At 37.2% G+C, this 23,824-nt stretch overlaps 1 protein-coding gene across 3 annotated transcripts in view; it reads right to left on the bottom strand.

Moving 5' to 3' along the window:
- The window catches only part of Gpc5 (glypican 5), a 1,160,291-nt gene that overhangs the window by 593,806 nt on the left and 542,661 nt on the right, over positions 1-23,824 (bottom strand). The gene's annotated exons all lie outside the window — the stretch shown is intronic.

Genomic DNA, 23,824 nt, shown 5'->3' with positions numbered 1-23,824 from the left:
ACTTTCTTCTTTATGTTAATAAACCACATGCGGATTTGACGAAATATAGACAAAATGAATCTTTAGGATAAAAATAGTGCTTATTTCTGTGTGACACATGAAAGTCAGCCATGAGGACATATGCTCACCAAAATAAATCTCACCATTTTGTTCACACACAATCACACATTCCATGCACTAAGGTAGCCATGATATATGGATGTTTTTAAACATAAAATCACAATTAAATTTACCATTACCATTGTGGCCATTTTCTCTTTGTCTCTGTAAAATATGACAAAAAATTTTACCTTCTATAGTGAGCATTATTTGGCTTATGTGCTGTAAACACTCAGGGCCTTGTAAATGTCAGTGGTGGGTATTTTGCTTTATCATGGATCTCATTGTAAAAGTTTGACTTGATCCTGCTTCACCAATCCTCTTTGGAAGACGGAAAGTTCATGAGGGCAAACCCAGCATTTACAACACTGGCTGCCTTAGCTTTGCCACTACAGCCTGCCTGAAGCTAAAATGATTATGTTTTAAGATTTTAACTTATTCCCCATTAGGGATGGAAGAAATTCAATCAATACATACATATTTATAGAACAATTAGAACAGAAGAAAGGACATGGTTTTGAGCGCCAGCCACACATTAATTGTGTGCCTTAGGCAAATCACTTAAGCCTATTAAAACTCATTTTACTCTGATGAACAAAAATGCTTGAGAAGGCACTTTATCCACTTGAAAGCCCCGTACTCTTCGCAGTGTCCGTGCATGACCATGCATCCATAAAATTGGGAAGAAAACAGAGGAAGGACAAAGTGGGGGAAATTTGTTCTTCCTTTCCCAGTGGGAAAACAACAGAGGAAAGACAAATTGGGGGAGGGGGGGAGTGTTCTTCCTTTTCTAGTAGGAAGACAACAGAGGAAGGACGAAGTCGCGGCAAAGTGTTCTTCCTTTCCCAGAGGCATGCAACTTGTGCAGGCCAGTGATTAGCTGCAATTTGTTAGTTTTGATGACTGATGCTGGCTGCTTGTGTTTAATTGGTTTAGGAAGCTCATCAAGGAGGCTTCTTACAGGATGTTTTGGTGGGGAGAATATCTGATGAGTCTAAAGCAAACACACTTCTTTCGGCTGCTGAATTCATTTCTCAATAGACCAAGTTTTCATTTCACTGTCTAGCAACATCCCACCTTTGCAAGAGCCTGTCAAACACTTACAGGGAAATCTACCTTTGTCTGACTCATATGTATAATATCTGTGCCATAAATGAGAAACATCAATCAGACTCAAAATCAACCCCAAACCTAAGAGCACAACAATGTGGTTTAATGCAGTAGACATAACGGAGCATTTCTAGCTAGTCACCTCTACTTTTATCATCATTTCCATAGCTGTATAATGAGCAAGTACGTATTAAGGTAGTATTGATCCCCATATGTTATGTCATTCATCCTGGAAAACATGAACACCAGAAAATATGCAGTTTTATATTAACTATAAAATTGTTCAGACAAACATTAAAATGTTTATAGAAAAAGATAAAATCTTTTCAAGATTAATAAGTTTTAAATGATATGTTTTGCATACTAGCTGAATATTTTATGTATATGTGCACATAAGTATGAAAAAATACTTGTATGTGCATACATACTTAGGCCTGTGTATATGAAGAGAAGTTTGTTTGATACCAAAACAAATATAATTCTGTTTTAAAGATATTGGCATTTTCACTTTCATGTAGAAAACAATGGAAGCGCATAACATTTTAAAATTGGAACTCTGATCAAAAATCCCATGATTGATTCCTTTTTACCTCTATAAGACTGTTGCAAATGAGATATAGAAGTCTTTTTATAGAACCTGCTCATTTATTTTGTTTGTGATACAGTTTCCCATTCTCTAAACCTCCAACCTTACTCCCGCCTCTACAGACCCAATGCTATTTCACTTTCTATGTCCTTATTAATATTATTAAAATCATTTTACGAATCCATTAACCAAGTGTGCTACTACTGCTCTTTCAAATTGAGAAAACATTTACCCATAAATCCAAACACGACAACTCCCCAGCTCTGTATTTTCAAGAGCAGTTAAACCTTTATAGACCTAAAAACCTAAAAAGCCAAACACATTTTACAGTGTGTCATGTTATGTTAGGCTGAGCAGACACAGAAGTCATTTCTTCAGGGTTTCTTGTCAGTGTTTGCTTTAAGTTGGAGCTCTCTGATCTCTGAGTCTGTTACGCCAGTAATATGAAAGGTCACCGCTCTGTTGGCATTTGGCTTATGCAATCCAGGCTGGCAATTTATAAAAGTCTTGAGATTTTTTGTAAAAAGAATGCTGATGTTAAGAAAGGTTTACTAAATTGGCTCTCTGAAGCGATAATGCTGCACGTAAGTCATTTAATCTTATTCCCACACAAAAGCTCTGCTTTCCACCACTACATTTGATCTTCATCTCTAACTCAAAAAAGGGGCTCTCCCATTTGTGCCATAATGGATTGAACAAGTGAATTATGAATCTGTGTCCTAATCTATACCCTAGGTATCTCAGGAATGAAGTAGAAATGGAAGAAAAAACAATTTTATACAGAACTTAGAAGAAAAACAAAATAGTGGCAACCAAAGAGGAATATTCAGGCCAAAATTTAATTGGTATACAAATGGCTCTTGAAAAACCAGAAGTCAGTGACAGCCACAAAGAGCAATCTGTGGGTAAGCAGTGATGTTTTATTACAGCAACACAAGGGAAGAGGCAGTGAAAGAGAAGCTGGAAATTTTAAGCAAGGTGAATATCTGTAAAATGATTGGTGGAGCAAGTAGATGGGTAAGAGAAATTCTTGAAAAAACAAACATCTTAGTTCTCAGAAGATAGGACTTTCCCTATTGTTTGCTTGAGGAAGACTTCGTTTCTTCAGTCTCGTGTTCAAGCTGATTTACTAATTTCCTAAATTATTATTGCATGATCATTGACATAAAGACAATGGATAATATCATGCATGCATGCATGCATGACCTTAGCAATACGCTTGGACAGAAGTGATTACATGTAAGAACTTATAGTTGATACAGGCTAAGTTACAATTAAAATTAAATAGCTTTTGAAGAAAGAATAATGAGATATTGAGCAGTTTCATTATTTTGCCTCTCTTAGGTGCTGATTAAATGTGTATTGTTCATGGTTTGGGTTATCATTCGGGAGTCATTTCTATTTACTATGCTAAAGCCTTAATCTCTCCAACTATATCTTTGTAAGCATGCAGAATTTTAAAGAGCTCATGGGCTGAGGTAAGACTGTGCTGTTTTGAATGTGCAGTAATGTGCCTCCTTCCCACTTTGAATTTTGACTTAAGCTTGGCTTTCTCTTCAGAAATTCATTCTGTTTGTCAAAAGTATAATGGCAAGTACTTATTAATAATTTACTTGCTGAGAAAGAAGGCTAAACTATTTGCCCAGTCATTGCACATCATGTTCCTGATAATACAGGAATCTAACTTAATTTCTCAAACCATGGAGAAAACATATCTGAGCAAATATATTCTAAAACACCAAGTCATTTGGTAAATTGAGTTTCTATTAAACATAACCTTTCCAGTGAAGCAGAGGCCATATCAATAACAATGTTCTCATTTTCTAGTTAATGATTATAGACACCACTAATTAAAAAAAATATATGTTTATTTTTTGTAGATAAGTGTTTTGTCTGTGTATGTCTTGCAGCAAATGAATGTCACGTGCCTACAGCGGGATTCACATCCCCTGTGCCTGGAGTTACAGGTGGTTGTTAGCCATCATATGGGTGGAGGAAATTGAACTGTGATCCTCTGGAAGTTAATCATCTTAAAATCTAAACTACTATTCCAGTGCCTATAGTAATAATTTCTATGTCCATTGATATGGTAATTAGTGACTTTGGCTGCGTTATTATGGGAACAACTCAATATACTAGCAATTCACACTTGCACCAACAAAAACATCCTGTCCTTTTTTACACAGAATCTAGGTATCATCATTCTCCTTCATTAATTTGGGGTTTGCCACTTGCCATTTCTTTTTATTAAGACAAAGTTCTACTGTATTTTTAGTGGGACTATGAGATTTATGTCACTCAGCTCTAGGTTTTGCAATTGTTGTCTTTCATCTCCATCATATTGCCTTCATCATATGACATAAAATAAACAGAATTAATTAAAAAGAATGACTGAATAAAGGCAGGAGGAAGGAAGATTTTAATCATGATATATTGTCATGCAAGTCGTTCCTGTTTAGAAATATTAATTAATCAAATTTCCATTGTCTTCTTGAAAGAATCATGAAGTATGGAAAACTCCTTTAAAAATCTGATTTTGGCAGCTATACCACATTTGCTTTACTGAGCAGCTGTGCAGGAGACATTCTTGGGTGTTCAAGCATAATGACAAACTCCCCTAAAGTTTCGGCACAATAAAACTTCACTGTAAAGGGATCTCAGGCTGACCCACTTAGGATGACACCCTCAAGTCCTCCAGATGGTAACAGACCTTATGACTTCACAAATGTTGTTCTAATGTCGACCTTTACCATGAGATACCCTTACTGGACCTTTCTTTAGCCAGCCTGTAAAACTGTGAACAGTCATACATGAACTGAAGGGAAGTGTTCCAGAAATAATGTGAAAAAATGGACAAAATCTGAATCTTTAGTTGTCTTGTAGAGAGGCTAGATGGGTATATTTTAAGATTTTTAAAATAAATTCTGTCACTGACTACTTAATTTTGTACACTTAAACAATTTAATCTTACTATAGCTACATACTCACTCCAAAAGGTGAAAAAAAATTTCAGGTGTCACGTATAGCTCTCTTTATATTAAAAATACTGTTATTTTAACTTTCTCTTTACCATCCTTCCCCTCTCTAAAGTAACACACACATATACACACATATATACATGTGTTCTATATATTATACATGTAATTATAATTGTATGTTATATGTAATATACATAATGTTAATATGGCTTGAGACACACATGCATAAATATTGTTTATTTATATATATTATTTATAACAATATGCAAATACATTGTTTTATATATGTGTGTTTGTTTATTTATATCTCAGGCCACAGTAACATTTTGCAGGAAAAGAATATTCTATCTTTAGACTTACTTTAGGCCTCTGTAAGACTCATGAGAATTCTCTTTTTCTCATTGCTAGATATAGGGTTTTTTCCCTGCAGCACACACACCCTGCCCAGTGAAAGTGTATGTTTGTTACAGATTAAATTGTGTCTATCTGAAACAGATATTGAAACCCTAGATCATGATATTTTAAAATATGATAGCATTTAGAATAGGACCCTTTTAAAGGTAGCAAAGTTAAAATGGAAGTACTGGGTTGAGTCCTTATCCAGGAGCATTAGGTTCTTACAAATGGTGCTCGGCAAATGCTGGCTACTTGTGCAAGGGTTTGCTCTGCAGAAGACCTCAGACATCCTTGCTTTGTGATAAGCCTCTTTCTGGTCTATTAATGAAACAAATTATGGTTTTGGCTTCCTGTTGGTTTAAAATTGTTCAGTGTGAGAATCTGGATATAAATACTGTTGCTGTGAGAATCTTGCTAGAATAGATGTCTGTGGGTGTATCTATTTCCTGAAAACACTCTATACGAATAGTAACAGTCATTGCTTACATTTTGGAGGGGCTAAGCAGATAATTCACCATGCTTGAAAATCTCTGTCTCTCTTTCTCCCCTCCTCTCCCTATGTGTGCATGTGCATGCATATATAATGTGTTCATCATAGAAACAGCTTCTATCATAGATACAGGATTAATTCAGTGTTTTCAAGCTTCTTGGAGCAATATTTAACAACTGTTTTTTCCCAATGAACTCACTCGCTTCCTGTAATGTTGAGCCTGGTCTGGAATATGTTAGCTTGTCAATGGCTTTCTTTTGTTTTTTCCTTGTGTTTTCATTCTTCTTCTCAGACATTTACTGGGTCATTATCTCTCTAAATATACTATACTGTGCTTCTCGTTCTGGATAATTTCACTGGCTAGAGAATTTTATGTTGCCATAATTTTCTCCTTGTCATGTTGAAAACATTGTTTCACTGTTGAGTTTCCATAGTTTTTGTTAAAACATTGTTTTCTTGCTTCTTCGCTTGCCTTGCTTTCATTTTATTGTGGATCAGCAATTCGATACCTTTTTCTATTTATCTTTTCCTAAATTAGGTTGCTTACGTTTTAAGTGTCTTGAAAGTGAATTGTTATCTGTCCTTGTTTTTCCTGTTTCCTGTTGGAGATAGTGTATTGCTATGTACATACCGGGCTGGCCTGGCACTTAGGACCCTCTGCCCTTTGCCTGAAGAGTACCGAGAGCAAGGCATATGCCAACAGCTGGTCTAAGGTAACTCAAACGTGTAATATATTCCCTTCAGTGGTTTCCTCAAAGAGAAATGTGTAGTGACAGTGGTGGCTCCGGTCACATCATCAGGTGCACTTCTGTGAACCTGTCTCTGAAAGTGTGCTGAGGGAATAATTTACTTTGGCCTCTATCTCTGAGGTTAATGGAGGGGAGTCAACAAACAAACCGGAGAACCATATGGGAATGAGTGACAGATAGGGCTATCAGCATCTAGCATCAAAATCCCCAGAGGAAAAAGGGACAAACAGAGAAGCTGAGTAAATCAGCATTCAGTTGGCTTTTAAAAAAAGCAAATATCAGAGAAAACTGGCCTTTGGCAAGAGTGGCTTGGAAGTCGTGAGGGGATTCCCAGCTTTCTGTCATCATAGTGCGAAGGAGAGAAAGAGACTATGTCACCCCAGGTCTCCTGGCCTGATGCAGGCTGATTGACAGGAGGTTTGGGCATGTTCAGTATGAAATTTTTGCTTTATCCCTTTAAAACACAAAAGCAGGACAGGGTATATAGTTCAGTGTGTATAATGATGTGTCTTCAGAGACTAGCAGTAACAAATAACGTATGTATTACATTATATATAAATTATTTACTTTTATTAAAAATTAGGCAACAGAGAAAATCCATGATTAATTAAAATCTTCATGCATTTCCATTTTAAATTTCTATCACAGTGCTTTGGTGGGTATTTATCTAGTAGCATTTCCACCTCCCTGTACTGGACACATGTTCTTTTAGATAGTTGCAGCATTCTGAAATATGTTGTTCTAAGCCCAGATCGCAAGTGCAGCTGTCTAACAGTGCTCTATTCATTGGAATATTAGTCTTTAATCTCCTACAGTGCCTCTACACTCAGGAGACACACACACACACACACCTAGACACACGCACACATACCACATATGGTTTTGGTTCTTTAATACTATTCAGCAAAATGCATTTAATTGTATTTGTAGAGAATATTAGCAGTAACAAAAAACAACAGAAAAATTGTTGCTGATTTATTTGGTAAACAAAAGTCATTGATTTTTTTTTACCCCGTATAACTTTATTTCACACCATATTTTGAGGGGGGTGTTCTATGTTTATTTATTGAAACTGGGATTTAAGGACCCTGGGTTAGCCTTGAACTCACTATAAGTAAGTACACGTGCCCTTGAACTCCTAATCCTCTTGCCTTCATCTTCTAAATGGTGGGTGCACCCATGACTGACAACGACAAATCTTTTGGTCTCCACCCTAAGACCTCTTGGAACCATTTTTTTTTTTTTTTTGTCACAGACCATGCCTTCACCTTATCTTGGCCTCAATCCTCCTGTTATTTAACAGCACCCCTAAGTTGCGCTTCTCACTCAGGCATTCCTAGAGGGTAACCACTCCTCCCTTGTACAATAGGTCTCTCTCAGTCGGTACTTCTTTCATCTCTCTGTGGTTGATCCGTCTGATCCCCAGAGAAAGAAAATATGGCTGGCTGATTAATTCTTTTGACTTTGACGGCATGCTAAAAGACATCCTTACAAAGTGCTTTAAATATAAAACAGGTTGATTTTAAAACATATGAAACCATCTGAAGCTCCACTTCTGCATTGCTCCCTGAAGTCAGAGGGTTGCCATAACAACATATAGCCAAGCAGAGGGCCTCTCCTGGCTCAAGGTCCTAGAACAGAATTTGGGAAGGTTTAGGAGTTGTGGCCTTGTTGGAGGGAACACTCCATTGAGGGGCAGCTATCATAGTATATAATCTTGCCCTACGTTCTGTATGCCATCTCTTCTTCAAGTTTGAAGTTAAAAATGTTATCTCTTTTGTTCCTCATAACTTCTTTGCAGTTGGCTTCCACGCCTCAACCTTGCCATGAGGGAATCTTATCCTTCTGAATCAGAAACCAATATGATTCTCTCTTCTTTAAGTTAACTGTAGTTATGGTGATTTAGCAGAGTGACAGAAATTAACAAAGACGTGTTAATTTTCTTAGTTATGGTTTTATTACTGTGAAGAGACACTATGATTGTGGCAATTCTCATGAAAGAAAACATGTAATTGGGGATGGCTTATACTTTCAGAGGTTTAGTTCATTATCACCACAATGGGATATGGTGGCCTGTAGGCAGATATAGTACTGGAGAAGGAACTGAGAGTTCTACATCTTGATATCTAGGCAGCAGAAGGAGACTTCATATCACACTGGGCATAACTTGAGCATGGGAGACCTCAAAGCCCACTTCCACAGTGGCAAACTTACTCCAACAAGGCCACACCTATTCCAACAAGGTTATACCTCCTAATACTGTCACTTCCTATCAGCTGAACATTCAAACACATAGGTCTATACCTGTTCAAACCACCATGCTGGCACAGTCTGGAACAAACACAGAGTATCACAAGTAAGAAGAAGGAATACTCTTACATTTCCCCTGGTGTTTCTCTCACTATAATGCCAGAAACATTCAGTCATAGCAACTCTATGCAAATGATTTTAATCTTGAGAACATTCCAAAATACTCACCTACAATATCATAATCAGATTAATTATTACGCTCTTAACATGTTAGAGTGGAGATTTAATGTCAATACATGCATGGTGCCTGAAGGGACTCCCATAAACAATACGCAAACCACAGCTGTAGTTTTCATTGTTACAGCAAGTGTAAGGGCAAGAGAGCGAGGTAGGGTAATCATGAATGTAACATCGTGCCACTCCAGTGAGCCGTGTACTGCCCCTATTCTAGTGGAGAAGATCACATACAGTGAGCATAGTTAGGTGGACCCAAAGCCCGCCCTCAGAGTCCTATCTTCACTCCATCATCCATCATTGTTGCCACTTTCCTCTTTCACTATGATGTTGTTTTCCTTTTTGTCACCTTTATTGAAAATAGATTCTTCTCTTATACAGTATATCCCAACCACAGTATGCCCTCCCTCCATTCCTAGCCACCCCTCCCTCCCCCTCTTCCCTAAGATCCACTCCTTTGTTTTCTCTTCAGATTAGAGAGAGCCTCCAAGAGCCAACAGTCAAATAGAGCAAAGCAGAATACAATAAGATAAATTGCAAGACCTGATATGGATGCTGGACAATCCCATTGGAGTGTAAGAGTCTCAAAAGCTGGCAAAGAGGTAAGAGATTCACCCACCCACTCCCACTGTTAAGAGTATCATGAAAAGACCACATTAACAGGCATAACACATACACAGAGGACCTAGTGCAGATCCATGCAGGCCCCATGCCAGAGGCGTCAGTCTCTATGAGCCCTATTGAATTCTATTTAGTTGACTCACTGATCATGTTCTCCTGGTTTTTCCTCTCCCTCTGACTCCTACAGTGTTCCCCTTCCTCCATCACAGGTTCTCTGATCTCTACGGGGAGGCTTACTCAACGAGAGGGATCCCATGATCCCATGCCCTATCATGCTTTGATGGCCAGAAACCTGAGACTGGACAGCCCAGAGACTTAGGGTAGGATCAAACATGACAGGCAAAAAAAAAAAAAAAAAAAAAAAAATCGATTAACTGATTCCTAATGATATTCCTAATGATCTATCAGCATCTTGTCTAGTTGACATCAGAGAGGCTTCCTCCAGCAGTAGATGGGAGTAAGTGCAGAAATCCACCGCCAGACATTATGCAGAGAGAGAAAGGTCAAGTTATGTTCCTTCTTCATGGACAGAATAGGGGTCTCTTTTGAAAACACTTCTCTTTTCTTACAGAGCTGTTAGGGAAATGCAGCAGTTTGGTTCTTTCTTCCCACCAACTTCTACTTTGACAAGTAGAGTGAAGAAATTGTGTACACCTGCATCGGCCCCTCAGATTCTCCAATTATAACCTGTAGAGACAGCGAGGTCAGCCCCTTCCAATTTTATGGGTGAGGATGTGCCAAGTCATGCAGTTCTCACTTCTCCATTAACAGCTGTTAATCATGGTGGCTCCTTTGTGGTCTCTACTTCTCCTTGACTCTCTGGCTTTCAATAACAATGAAATTCTAGCTTAGACTTCCTTTTATCTGCTTTGTTCAATGTCATGTTCTGTATATCCTGTTATGCACTGTGATTTTAAAGAGATGGGACATTTCCTAAAGAGTTTGTACTAGGGGATGTTACCGAGGTTTGTGATTAATTGTTCACAGTATTGATAATACCAAATTTCTTCAGTCATGTTATTTCTTCCCTAGTTGGAGCTTAAAGTATAGTTCTGAACTGAGTACTACCCACGTTTTCCACAGTGTCATATAAGAGCTATTAACTCTTGCAAGCTATTTTAAAGATTATGCAAACACTTTTCCTGGAATTTTATTTTTACTGTTTATTTGAGTGTACCATTGAGAAGTCAATGCAGTTAAATGAATATTTACTGTTTACTATTTGTTAGCCTGTGCCTTACTAAGAAAAATAATAAAAAAACAGACAAGTTCCTAAATATCACAGGTTTTCTAGTAACACATCATAGTTCTATATAAAGCCTATGGTATTGACCTTTACAATAATAACTTGAAGGATACTCAGAGATGAAATACATCTTACTATGAAATATTACCTTCAATTTATTTGCAACAAAATTAAAATATTTTATGATTTATGTTTTGGGATAGTTCCAAAAATTTCCAACTTCACATACTTCTTTAAAAAGCAGAGTATCATTTTGTTCTTTTTATTCACAGGATAGGTATGATGTTTCATAAATTTTGACTCGAACATTCCCTGACCTTTACGCATTCAGTTTCCTGCTCTTGTTTACAAGCCGACTAGGCTGTAAAGGTGCTCCCATTAACCAATGAAAATAAACAGGAAAAGGTCAGTGTATTCCTTATAATGGTTGCTTTCCAAAAACTGTGCAAGACATTCGAATTCTGCTGCATATTTGCAAGTCCAAACTTGTAAAATAAACCCATGGTGACAGCAACGAGCCTCTGACTCCAGACAAAATGTGTGACAGAGAAGGTCAGAAACCCAAATACCTGTCTTTTCTGTTTTCATTCATTAATGCCAATTCCGAAAATTCCAGAAAACAAAATATAGGGTGCATTTCTGCCTTGAATATCATAAAGCATAACATTCTTGAGAATATTTTTCAAGAAGAATGTTTCAAACATACGATTTTTATACATTTATAAATTATCATATGGATACATTTTGAAAACGCTAACAAGCATTTATAATCTATGTTCTGGTAACTAATTGATTTATTTATCACTTATTTATAAATGGCTAATAAGTATATGATGAGTCACTTTGACTTTATCAATTATTTCAATGTTCAATCAAACCCATTGTAAAAAGATACATATTGTTTCCACATGGTCAATTTTTGTTCATTGGTGCTTTTTAATTATTACTTGTGGATAACATGTAGTAAGCGTCCATGTTTATGGGAAACACTATGATATTTGCCACATGGATAATTTCCATTTTCTCCAGTAGAACTCATTAGTGTTGAATTTCTTCTTCTCTCCTTTGCATTTTGCCCCTTGAACCTCAGAACCCTTGCATTCTAGCACTCCCCTCTACACAGTCAGGCATGGGACAGCGAACTCACTCCAGGTTGCTGTAGAAGACAGACTTGACCATTTCTGCTCTATACAGCACCCATTAATCCCTCTCTCTGGACTCCCTCTAGGGTATACTGACCTACCCGCTCTCTGGTAATTACTGCTACAAGGCTTTGGGTTCTCATAACAAAAGAGAACATGTTTTTTAATTTGCATTTCTCTGTCTGGCCTTCTTCACACAGCATATCACTTGCCAGTTCCATCCAGTTTTCAACAAATGGCAGGATTTCACCCTATGTATGACTGACATTCCGTCATGTATATATAATAAATGTTATCATATAGTCATTAACCGATGGGGACACAGTCTTATTCTGTATCACTGCTGCCAGGAATATTGTTACAATACTCATGAATAGGCAAGTGTGTGTAGTAGGAGTCTGCTAGTGTGTTCCTGCCATCATGTCTTTGTAATTTCATTTTTTTGGTATTTCTTTGCTAATTTAAATATCCTCAGAAACAGGATAGCTGGAAAAAATAGCAGACCTGAATTTAGGATTTTTATGCAAACTCCATATTCTCCATCATGGTGACGTTAACTTAATATTCCAACAATATTAGGCAAGGAGTCTTTTTGTCAATAGTTACACAGCATTTATTATTGTAGTTTGAATAAAAGTTGGTTTTACTGGTAATATTTCACTGATTTAACTCCTTTCATGGATGGTAATAGTAAGCTATTTTCCACACTTTTTTGTCTACCTATATTTCTTCCTTTAAGAAATGTTTTTTTTTCTCAGTTGCTTTTTATTTTGTTTTACTCTAGTTTGTTTGCTGTTTGTGGGACAGGGTCTTACTATGAAGTTCAAACTGGCTTCAAACTCGGGATCCTTATGCATATGCCTGCTGAATCTTGCTATTGAAAATGTTTCATTTTCAATACAATTTTCAAACCATTTCTGGCTCTTGTTTTTTAATTTTTTTCTGGGACTGAAATTATTGTGTCTTTTAATTAATTTTTTAATTCATTTTACCTATCAACCACAGGTTTCCCTCTCTCCCCCCTTCCCTTCCCCGCCCCATCTCTCCCAACCCCAGTTTTTCAAATTTTATTTGAAACTTTTTCACTGAATTTTTTTCCGTAGATAATATCAGTAACATGTCTTACATTATTTACACTTACAGCCCTTTTGCCCTCCCCCCGTTTTTGAAAGTCCAGCTGTATAGTCATACAAAATAGGCATTCATAGCCACCATTCACTAACAATAAATCATAAATTCATCTCAGAGCAATTCTCTGATGTACATACAAGTTACAGCACATTAAATATGAGAGCAAATTTGAAGGCTACTGACATGAATGTTCTTGTTTATCTTCACATGAGTAATTAAATCTTGGCTGAATATTTAACTTTGTAGATATAGAGCACCATAAACATTTTTTTTTCGGAAATAATGGAAATTCTGATTTCATAATCATTGCTGAAAATACAACTTCATATAAATATGTGGTGCAGTTTGCTAGATACGGTTAGGATAATTTTAGAATTTCTGATTTGTTTATTTTCTTAATGAAGTGCAGGTAAACCATTCAGATAGCAATTCTGCAGAACACCAGTACATTCCAACGATGTACGAATGTAACCCAACCTAGGAGATATCCATTCTGTCTCACATCTTCTCATTGAAGCTCCGCCCTCTCCCGTTGTTGTAGATTTATCAAATGTCTTGAAACATTCTTTCTATTGTCTTTAGGTTTGTTTATTTTGTTAAGAATTACTTTGGCTACTTGGGGGCTTTGTGATTTTTTTCATGGAATTTTGGATTGATATTTTTCTAGTTCTGTAAAGAATGCCAATGATAATTTCATGGAGATTTTATTGAATTATAAGTGCTTTGGGTGGTATGCATATTTTAACTGTAGAAATTACTTCAACAGATGATATTAAAGTTTATTTTGTGCATAAGTTCTTCAGTTTTGTCAGCTTCTTTCATTAATTCATTTTGATGTTCAGTATAGTGACTTTACCTCTCTGATTAAATTTACTCTGTTGTTTTTGGAATTTTTTTGTTTTTGTGTTTCTGGAGTTATCATGTGTAAGATTACTTTAATCATTTCACTTTATACATGTTAGTTATTGGTGTATGAGGACATTAATGTTTGCATGTTTATTTTATCTCATAAATTCATCAGACTTATAAATTCTTTTTAATTTTACTTTTTTTTTTCTTTTTGGTTTTTCAGGTCAGGATTTCTTTATGTCACCCTGACTGTATAGAAATTCACTTTGTAGACCAGGCTGGCCTTGAGCTCACAGAGATGGCTCCTGAATTCTGGGATTAAAGGTGTGCACCACCACCATCTGGCCAGACATATGAATTCTAACAGGTGTTTGTAGAGCCTTTAGCTCATATAATTCACAAGCAGGAATGACTTGCATCTTCACTCTTCTGGCATCAGTCTGGAATGTTCCCTAAGGTTTACATGCTGAAGGATTTTTCCTGAACTGGTGATGTCTGGGAAACAGCAGACCTCTCAGAAGATGCTGTTCTGTGCTTAATAGAGGGGATAATGCAAAGTTAGCCTCTGTGATAGTTACTTTTCTCATTTCTCAAAGGTCGAAGAACAGAATGGCTTTTAAGGGAGGAGAGATTTAATTACACTTGGCACTCGCAATTCAGGAGATAAAGTTCACTAAAGTGTGGAGGGAGAGAGAGTCATGGTGGCTGAAGCATCTATGCCTGTGGTGGTCATGGAAGCTCGTAGTAAGATTGGCCCAAATCTTGGGAGCTCAGTCCAGTGCTCCAGTGTGGGTCTCTGTCTCTATCTCCATCCATCAACAGATGAAGGTTCTATGGTGATATGCAAGATATTCGTTAGTATTGCTATAGGATAGGGTCGTTTCAGGTTCCCTATCCTCAGCTGCCCAAGAAACTAACTGGGAACATCGCCTTGGGCTCCTGGGAGCCACTCTAGGTTCAAGTCTCTTGCCAGCCCTAAGGTGGCTCCCTCCCAATGAGGAGCAGAAGGAGGGAGAAGATGAGCAAGGAAGTCAGGACCACGAGGGGTGCACCCACCCACTGAGACAGTGGGGCTGATCTATTGGGAGCTCACCAAGGCCAGCTGGACTATGACTGAAAAAGCATGGGATAAAACCGGACTCTCTGAATATGGCGAAAAATGAGGGATGATGAGAAGCCAAGGACAATGGCACGGGGTTTTGATCCTACTTCATGTTCGGGCTTTGTGGGAGCCTAGCCAGTTTGGATGTTCACCTTCCTAGACCTGGATGGAGGCGGGAGGACCTTGGACTTTCCACAGGGCAGGGAACCCTGACTGCTCGTTGGACTGGAGAGGGAGGGGGAGAGGAGTGGGGGAGGGGGAGAAGGGTGGGAGGAGGGGAAAATTTTTTTTCAATAAAAAAAAAAAGATTGGCTCAAATCTTGATGAGTAAGGAACAGGATGCCAAGCTATGATCTTAAGACCCACCAACTGCTAACTCATTTCCTAAAGCTAGCTAAGTCCTTCTAAATGTTTTCAAATTTTCAAAAACAGTACACCCGCTTTGTAATAATTGACCAAATGCATGAGTCTGTGTGGGATGCTTTGATGTGGGAGTGTCATATATCAATCTGTTGATTTCATTGGTTAAGCAATAAAGAAACTGTTTGGCCCTGTGGGTGGAGTAGAGGAAGTGAGGTCAGTCTCAACAGCTCTCCTCTTGGGAGCAGACACCTGAGAGAGACACCATGCCCCGCTCCCAGGCAGACACACGCCATGAAGCAAGCCGCCAGGTTAGACATGCTGAACCTTTCCCGGTAAGACCGGTGCTCTCCGATTATTAGAGATGGGTTGATCGGGATAACAAAATTAGCCAGTAAGGGCTAGGGCTAAAGGGCCAAGCAGTGTTTAAAAGAATACAGTTTCCGTGCAATTATTTCGGGGCATAAGCTATCCGTGCTGGCGGCTGGGGTGCTGAGAACGAAGCCCTGCTGACCCTTATTACTACAATGCTTCATGTACAAACCATAAGATTGTGACCCGGCCATCTTAAAAGGCAAAATATTTTCAGTTTAATTGCATAAATCCCCATTACCTTTAACAGTTACAATACTGTTCAAAAGCCCAAAGTTCAACATTTTTCTTGAGACTTGTGGCAAAAAAAAAATTGAGTCCTTGTAAAATTAAGATCAAGTTGCAAATTTCTGATTTCTAACAGCACAGGGAAACATTTTTACTCGAGGGAAAGGAATTGGGCAAAGCAATAAAATATCGGACCTAAGCAAGATCTGAACCAAAGCAGATTGAAAATTAAATCCTACATCTTTAGTTTTCAGCATCTGAGGATTCCAGTAGCATAGTTTGGACTGCTGTATTTTTGCTTGCTCTGTTCCTGCAGAGCTGCTTTGTAGCACATATGGTCTTCCTGTTCATCAGCTCTATTCGTTCCAGGCACGAGTCCCATGCTCCTGGAGTTTCCTTCATTTTAGGGTTTCAGCAGCCAGTCTCTCATGATCTCTTTTCAGGAAATTTCACCATGCTCCATGCTTTTTCTACTAACTCTCTTTCATAGGTTTAAGTTCAGATCAAGCCTCTCCAACCCATACTGAAATAAAGTCATGGACTCTTGGACCAAGCTGTGATTCATTCTGAGTCCCTTCATGACTCAGCCCCGAGTAAAATGTCATCCATTGTATTTGAGTAGGGTGCCCTGGCAGATCTATCTTTTCAAGGACTCCTCTTTCAAATTTTCAGTTTAATGCCATGGTGATTTGAATGTGTGAGGTTTGTTCTCAATGCACCTTAATATTGTCCTTCAATAAAATCTTTTCTTTAATGATATTAATACCATGATCCTATATCTACTTTGTTCTCACTGGTCTTGCTTATAACTTTAAAAGTGTACAAAGTATCCATTATGTTTAAAGCACAGATTTTCACACCTTTCTATTTTTAATCTGATTAGAGTCAGCTATCAGTAATCATACCACATGCCAAATATTACACTGTATTGAAATGTCCTCCACTTATTGAACAGTGAATTTGATTTTGAATTTAGTCTCACTAAAATTTCAGGATATAAGCAGAATGTACACAGATTCTTGGGCAGATGTTGGCAGAGGCTGCTCATTTGTTCCTGGCTGTCCAGACCTGAAGTAATCATTCAGAAACTATAGTATTTGCAATACTGTTTGGCCAATGACTTAGGCGTATTGCTTATATACTAGCTAGCTCTAATATCCTAAACTAACCCATCTCCAATAATCTGTGCATCACCATTGAGGTCGGGGCCCACTGGAAAATTTTCAGCAAGAGGTGTCTGTATCCTGTGCCTCTCTCTCTCTCTCTCTCTCTCTCTCTCTCTCTCTCTTTCTCTCTCTCTCTCTGTCTCTCGCTCTCTCTCTCTGTATATATGTCTTTTCCAGCCTGGTTATATTCTGTTAATCCATTGGCCAAAGGTAGCTTCTTTATTAACCAATAAAAAGCAAAACATATACGGAATGATTTACATTACCACACAGGCACACTGTAAAATGAATGGCCTTTAGGTTAGTTCCTGATAGAGGTTTTGTTCCCTTCTCAATTCTCCTGGGTTTGGCCTTCATTGTCTATATTTATATCAACACTCTGACCTTTTGAACTCTGAAAAGAACTGCCCATTAAGCACTGCTGACGGCCTTCTATAGTTTCTTTACTCTTTCAAACTTCTCCATATTCTTCACAGTAACCTCGTCTGAAGTATTATAAAACAGGCATATTTACCAACACAATGATACTCCTGGCATAATTTTCTGTGTTTGTTATTTATATTGTCACTATGAATGAGTGGCTGACAAACAACCAAAGAAGGAAACTTATGAAGACAGGAATTAGCAGGAGGAAGTGGATTATTGATAGGTTATAGGAGAAGGTTGTCTTTCTGGCCACATTTATGGTTCTATCTGTGCTCTCAGATCACTGAGCTATGAATAAACTGTGGTGCCACCTCCTGCCCTGAGTACAGTCCTATCTCTTTAGCTTTCATTCTTGTCTTACAGTAATGGACTATAAGTTCTGAACCACTCACAATTTTCATACTCCACAGTCACCTTATCTGGGGATTGAGATGAAGTGTTGAGTTACCTGAGCCTGTGGGGGACCTTTTACCTTCATATAACAATGAATATTTTTAGATTATATGTAAATAACATAATTATAATGATTAAAATATGATTAATGATTAAGCAAATTCCATAAGCAAAGTCTGTCAATGTCATGAAAAATATCAAACCATACAAAAAATTAAAAAAATGCTGTTTTGTTTTATGAATGGATGGAAATCTCAGGTATGATCATTCTGAGAAGGCTAATTACATGGTCTTATTTATGAAGAACTTTTGAGAAGTTGGTGAAACTAGGATTAAAACAAATTATGAGTTTGGGAATTATGCCATATACAGAGAGTATATTCTAAGGTGTTAGGATAAGCACCTAATTAGACACCAGAAGGCAGAGGAAGCGGGGGTGGGACTGAGTCTGTATTTTCACACCTCTCTGCCACCCAGAAGGAGCTAGAGGCAGAATTTCTTGCAAATTTTGGGGCTTCTGGGCAATAAGAAGGCAAGACATTTTGTAACTGTTAAAAATTTTAAAAGAAAGGTCAGTAGATTAAGGAATAATATTGTTGCTTAAACTAGAAATACTTAATGGGGCCTCAAAGTAATGTTTTCACCCTATAGACAAAGGGTGCCAGTGACTGCCAGAGCTTTACATTCAGAAGCATATTTTTTGTTAAAAGTGGTGTGTAATTAGAAACAATTCTTGCCTGGTCTGTTTGTGACTCTCTCTTCTTTACTGTATTTCTGTAGGTCCCAGGGTCTGGCAACATGGCTGGTGATGCTGTACTAATGTAGTTGACAGTCTAGGAAGTGACTTACTGCACACTGGTAGCAAAGATGAAAATAGAGCTTATGTTTTTCTGACCTTAATTTTATGACTGAACAAGGCAATTTGATGAAAACATTCTTCTTTTAATCCAATTTTTAACTATTATTGTATATTATAAATTTATAAGCAAACTGATTTGGCACATTCATCATAGTTCAGCAATCTGTTCAGAAAAGAAATGCTCTCCCCTTGGTTACTATTCCATTGAAAAATAGTCATAAATATCTTATTAAGAAAAGCAAAGCAGGCCCCACATTGTGCTGTGAGAAATTATTGGAAATCTGGGTTGGGATAGATTTTAGACTTCTTAGGGATTGCTCAGATGAAGTGAGGAGACTCATAGTTCAAGAGCACACTCTGGAAATGATGAGAACCATGAAGAACAGAAATAAAGACAGCTGAAGCTGTCACGTAAAGAAGCAGATTAGTGGTCATCTTTCCGTGTGCTCTTCTCATCTTTTCTCTTAGAACTTTTGCACACAGGGAAGAACAAAACATTTTCCTTAGAGTAGATTTGAAATTAATAGACATTCATCCAATGATCTGAAAGACAATTATGCCAATATTGTTAAAAGAATTAGTTCAATATGCAATAAGTTTAAATGGGTAAGACAGGGCATTCACATCTACTTTTTTCACAAGGTATTGGAGTGTACCTAATAGAAAAGACAGGAAGTCTTTTAAAAAAATTATGTCTAGGTATTTGTTTGCTACTCTGGTTAGACTGGTTTTGTAGTTTGGTGGTAGATGGCTTATTTAATAGGCCAAAGTCCTGGTTCTGGCCTTAGAACTAAAAAAGTATAGATCAAATTTTAGTTAGGAAAACATTTGGTATAAATTTCTTAAAATATAACTTAAAATCCATTAACATATAAGTTTATATTTATATAATTTGAGGTCAGAAAAAATTATTGCTGACATGAAACCACAGTAAGAAACCACAAGGAACATAATAGATTTACAGATCAACTGCATGAAATGCCAAATCTCTCTTTTTCAACTAAAATGTTTTCTTGATTAGTAAAATCATATAGAGTATAATTTTAACATGGTATCTATATGTACATATGCTATGAAGATGTAATGCTTAATTATGTGGGAAGAAAAGATGGAGAGTTGAAAATAGAATTAGATCAACATCGGAAGTTAATGCTCTACACAGAGACGTGGTAGAAAACAGGGGCATAGGCTTCTTGATTCACAAATACTCAAGAAAAGGAAAAGCAGTGTATCCAAGGACAACTGTGGATGTGTCATGGAATGCGGCATTTATGAAGAGTGTAATTACAGTTTTTAAAGACTCCTACCGACGTATGCAAAATAAGTTTCTGTACCTTCCAATCAGTGGGTAAATACTTAATTTCTGTTCAGTTCTTAAACATCTACATTTAATGTCTGATTGACAATATTTCTTGCCTTGGTTACCCCTAAACCATTTTCTGATATGCAGCTTTACAGATTGTGGATAGAACATCTTGTTGCATCATGAGCCCTCCAAGTGGAATACGCTGACCACCTGCCATGTACCAGTACAGGCCTACTGTTTCCCTCCCACTTAATCCTTGTATTGAGAGTTTTCATGCAAAGATAGTACATATGCAATTTTGTTCAATAAATAAATTCTAAGAATTATTGAACAAAATTGAATTATAAAATCTGTATTAGAAATAATAGGTCAAAGAGATTCATTTTTCCTTGCAAACCATAAGTCGGTTATTCCAGAAAGTAACATGAGACCATGTGTTCATCTAAAATTCTATCGTGTGATTACATAGGCCAAAGGAAGGTCTTTATTTCCTATTTGTTTTAGGGTTTAGAGTCGATCAAACATTTAAACCTTGTCTCTCAACTTAGGAAAATATGATGAGAAAACTGAACACTGTACCATCTTGTTACTGAACTAAGTCTTCTAAACTGTTAGAAAATAGGTGCCTGACATTATTCAGGATGAAGCCTGTATATCATAGCCCATGTCTCCTGATGACTGAATTAATGTCTGCATATAAAAATAAACAATATCACAGGGTTAACAGTTAAATATAAATGTAAATGGTGATGTGTATCTTGGATGGTTCTAGTGAGTTCATTTTTCTCTTTCCAGCTTTGAAGCCAGATTTGTGACACTCATTACTTAGAAGCCTGATCTCTGTGTATTGGAGCAAATGGATAGTGATAATAATGTTGTCGGTCTTCCTCCTAGGTTTGTGTGATTTCCTTCTAACAACAGTGCAGCGCAGTGACAATGATGTACTTCTAAAAGTCTTCAGAGATACCAAAACACAGAAGGAAAAGAAAAATAAATACAGATATCTATCACAGATCTACTTATAAATGAATAAAAAGTTAAAAGATAAACTTCTCTGATATTAAAATATAAAACAGTATTTCATCATTAGCCAATATTAAAAAATAGAGCAATAATATTGCACAATTAGTTGGTTCATAAATGGAGTGCAAGCCTGGTTAAATATACAAAATTGATACCATAAAGACAAGTATGGGAAATGGGGGGAGGCACGTTATTTCAAGAGGAAAAACCAAGCAATAAAAAGTGAATAGAAGAATGCAGTACAAAAAAAAAAAACCCTAATTAACAGAGTGGTGGTTTGGCTAGAATGCCCCCATAGGAGTATATATATATATATATACACACACAACACACACACATATATATATTTATATATATTTATATATATATATATATATATTTATATATTTATTTATATATATTTATATAATATATATATTATATATATATATATATATATTTGATGAACTCTTTGAGGAGAATTAGCAAGTGTATCCTTGTTGGAAGTAGTGTGTTTCCAGGAGTGGGAGAGGTTTCATGCTAGTCCTAGTGCTCTTTCAATCTTTCTCTTGGTTTTCTGCCTGTGGATGAGCATGTAAAGTTCTCAGTTACTGCTCAAGCATCATGTCTATCTGCTTCCTGCCATTATGATAATGGACTAAGCCTCTGAAACTAAAGCAATTCCAAAATTAAATGCTTCCTTTTTTTAACGATTATCTATGTCTCTTCATAGCAGTCAAACTATAGCTAAGACAAACAGCCATCATGAAACATAGTAGCTTATGTTTAATGAAAAATACATAATACATATATATATATATATATGTATATGTATATGTATATGTATATACACACACACATGCATGTTGGGACAAATTGAGTCCTGGCCTTCAGCTGCTCTTCCCGGTCTAGAACCTTCTAATTGAAGTTACTCAAAACTCTGTTTTGCCTAGAGGATCAGAGGATGGGATTTTCACCTGTTGGCCATTGACTGCAGTGTATTTAAGCCTCCATGATGCTATTAAAGAGGGACTTTTAGTACCAGTCTTGGAAGGTCTGCGTGTCGGTCTGTCTCTGCGTGTGTATTCTCAACCTCCAGCCCCTTGCCTGAAGCTCATGAACTGGGTTCTTGCACATAGAGAGCCAACAGGGGCCGTCGTGTGCAGCACATACATATATCAAAAATTTAAGTGGTATCACTGAATTTGGGTGATAACGTATTCCCCAATAGTTTAACCACCAAACAACTTTCTGTGGTACCAGACATGAGAAACTGCCTTTTGAGTTGTTGGTTGGGGATTCCAAGAGGCCCCAAATCAATAAAGGCTATTTTCATTGCTCTTGGCTGCCTTTTAGAACTCGAAGGTATGCACGACCTTATTATTGAATACATCGTAATCTTTAGAACAAGACTTGAAGGAATTAAGAAACTGATGGGAAGTCTCCTCTCTTGGGACTAGCTTTTATAGCATCTGAAGGTGTGCCAGCCAGTGGTAAAGCCTGTGACTCAACGACCAACACAGCAAGATAATGATGCAATAATATTTAAATAATAGGGTAATCAAGAGTTGTCTATTGGACTTAAGGACCACACAATAGTAGGGAATTCAAGCAAGTACTATAAACCTAACAAACTACCATTGATTGATTGATTATTAGAAAATAGCCTAATATGTCCCTTTTTTTCTTTTTTATTTCTCTGTAGTTTTGGAGACTGTTCAGGAACTCACTCTGTAGACAAAGCTGTCTTTGAACTCACAGAGATCCACTTGTTTATGCCTTCCAAGTGCTGGAATTAAAGGCATTTTCTTAAAACAGTATAATTCCCAACTGCGTTTTAAATACTTATTATTTTACATAGATGACAGTAACTCTCACATATCATCAAAGAAGCTTCTAATTAAGCAGACAGAGATCATTACAAAAATATATAACTTGACAAAGTACATTGAATTGACTATGGGATGCCCATTTCCAAATAATAAATATACAATTTAAATACATATAGATAGATGCTATAAAGTGGTCTGTCTGTATATGTGCTGCTTTTATTGGTTAGTGAGTAAAGAAGCTTCTTGGACCTATGGCAGGACTGAATATAGTAAGGCTGGAAAAGATATAGCAAAAGAGTAGGTGGAGTCAAAGAGATGCCATGCAGCTGTCAAAGGAAACAGACACCTGGACCGCTACCGGCAAACCACGAGCCTCATGGTTAAATATAAATTATAGTAATGAGTTAATTTAAGACGAAGAATTAGCTAATAAGCATCCTAAGCTAATAGGCCAAGCAGCGTTTATTAAATATAGTTTCTATGTGATTATTTCAGGTCTGGGCTGCCAGGAAACAAACAAGCAGACTCTTCCTATAGAATGGTGCCCAACGTTTGGGGTTGATGCCTGCTACCCACTTCTGGTCCAGATGCTTGTGTGCCCATTTGGGGTCAAGTGGTAAAGACGGCTCCCACCCAGCTGTCCCAGAGTCAGCAGTGAACTACCTTGCCATATTGAAAGCCTGAGAGAGGGGGAGCCTGCATCCAGGTCTGTTGCAACCAAGGTGATAAACATTTTAAAAAGTATTCCTGGACAGTAAATGAGTACAGATACATAATAAAGGCAAATTAGTATGGAAAAGGCATTTAAAGGGATCATAGTGTTAGATGAATATATGTAGACTTGAGAGAGGGGAGTAAAAGAGCAGTTATAATGTAAAAGAGTACAGAAGTAAAGAT

This window comes from Microtus oregoni, unplaced genomic scaffold (assembly GCF_018167655.1).
Source record: "Microtus oregoni isolate MIOR12 unplaced genomic scaffold, Mior012 000001F_ref0000356, whole genome shotgun sequence".
NCBI classification, from domain to species: domain Eukaryota; kingdom Metazoa; phylum Chordata; class Mammalia; order Rodentia; family Cricetidae; genus Microtus; species Microtus oregoni.
The sequence above is the reverse complement of the archived record's forward strand: the minus strand, read 5'-3'. Positions and strand labels throughout refer to the sequence as shown.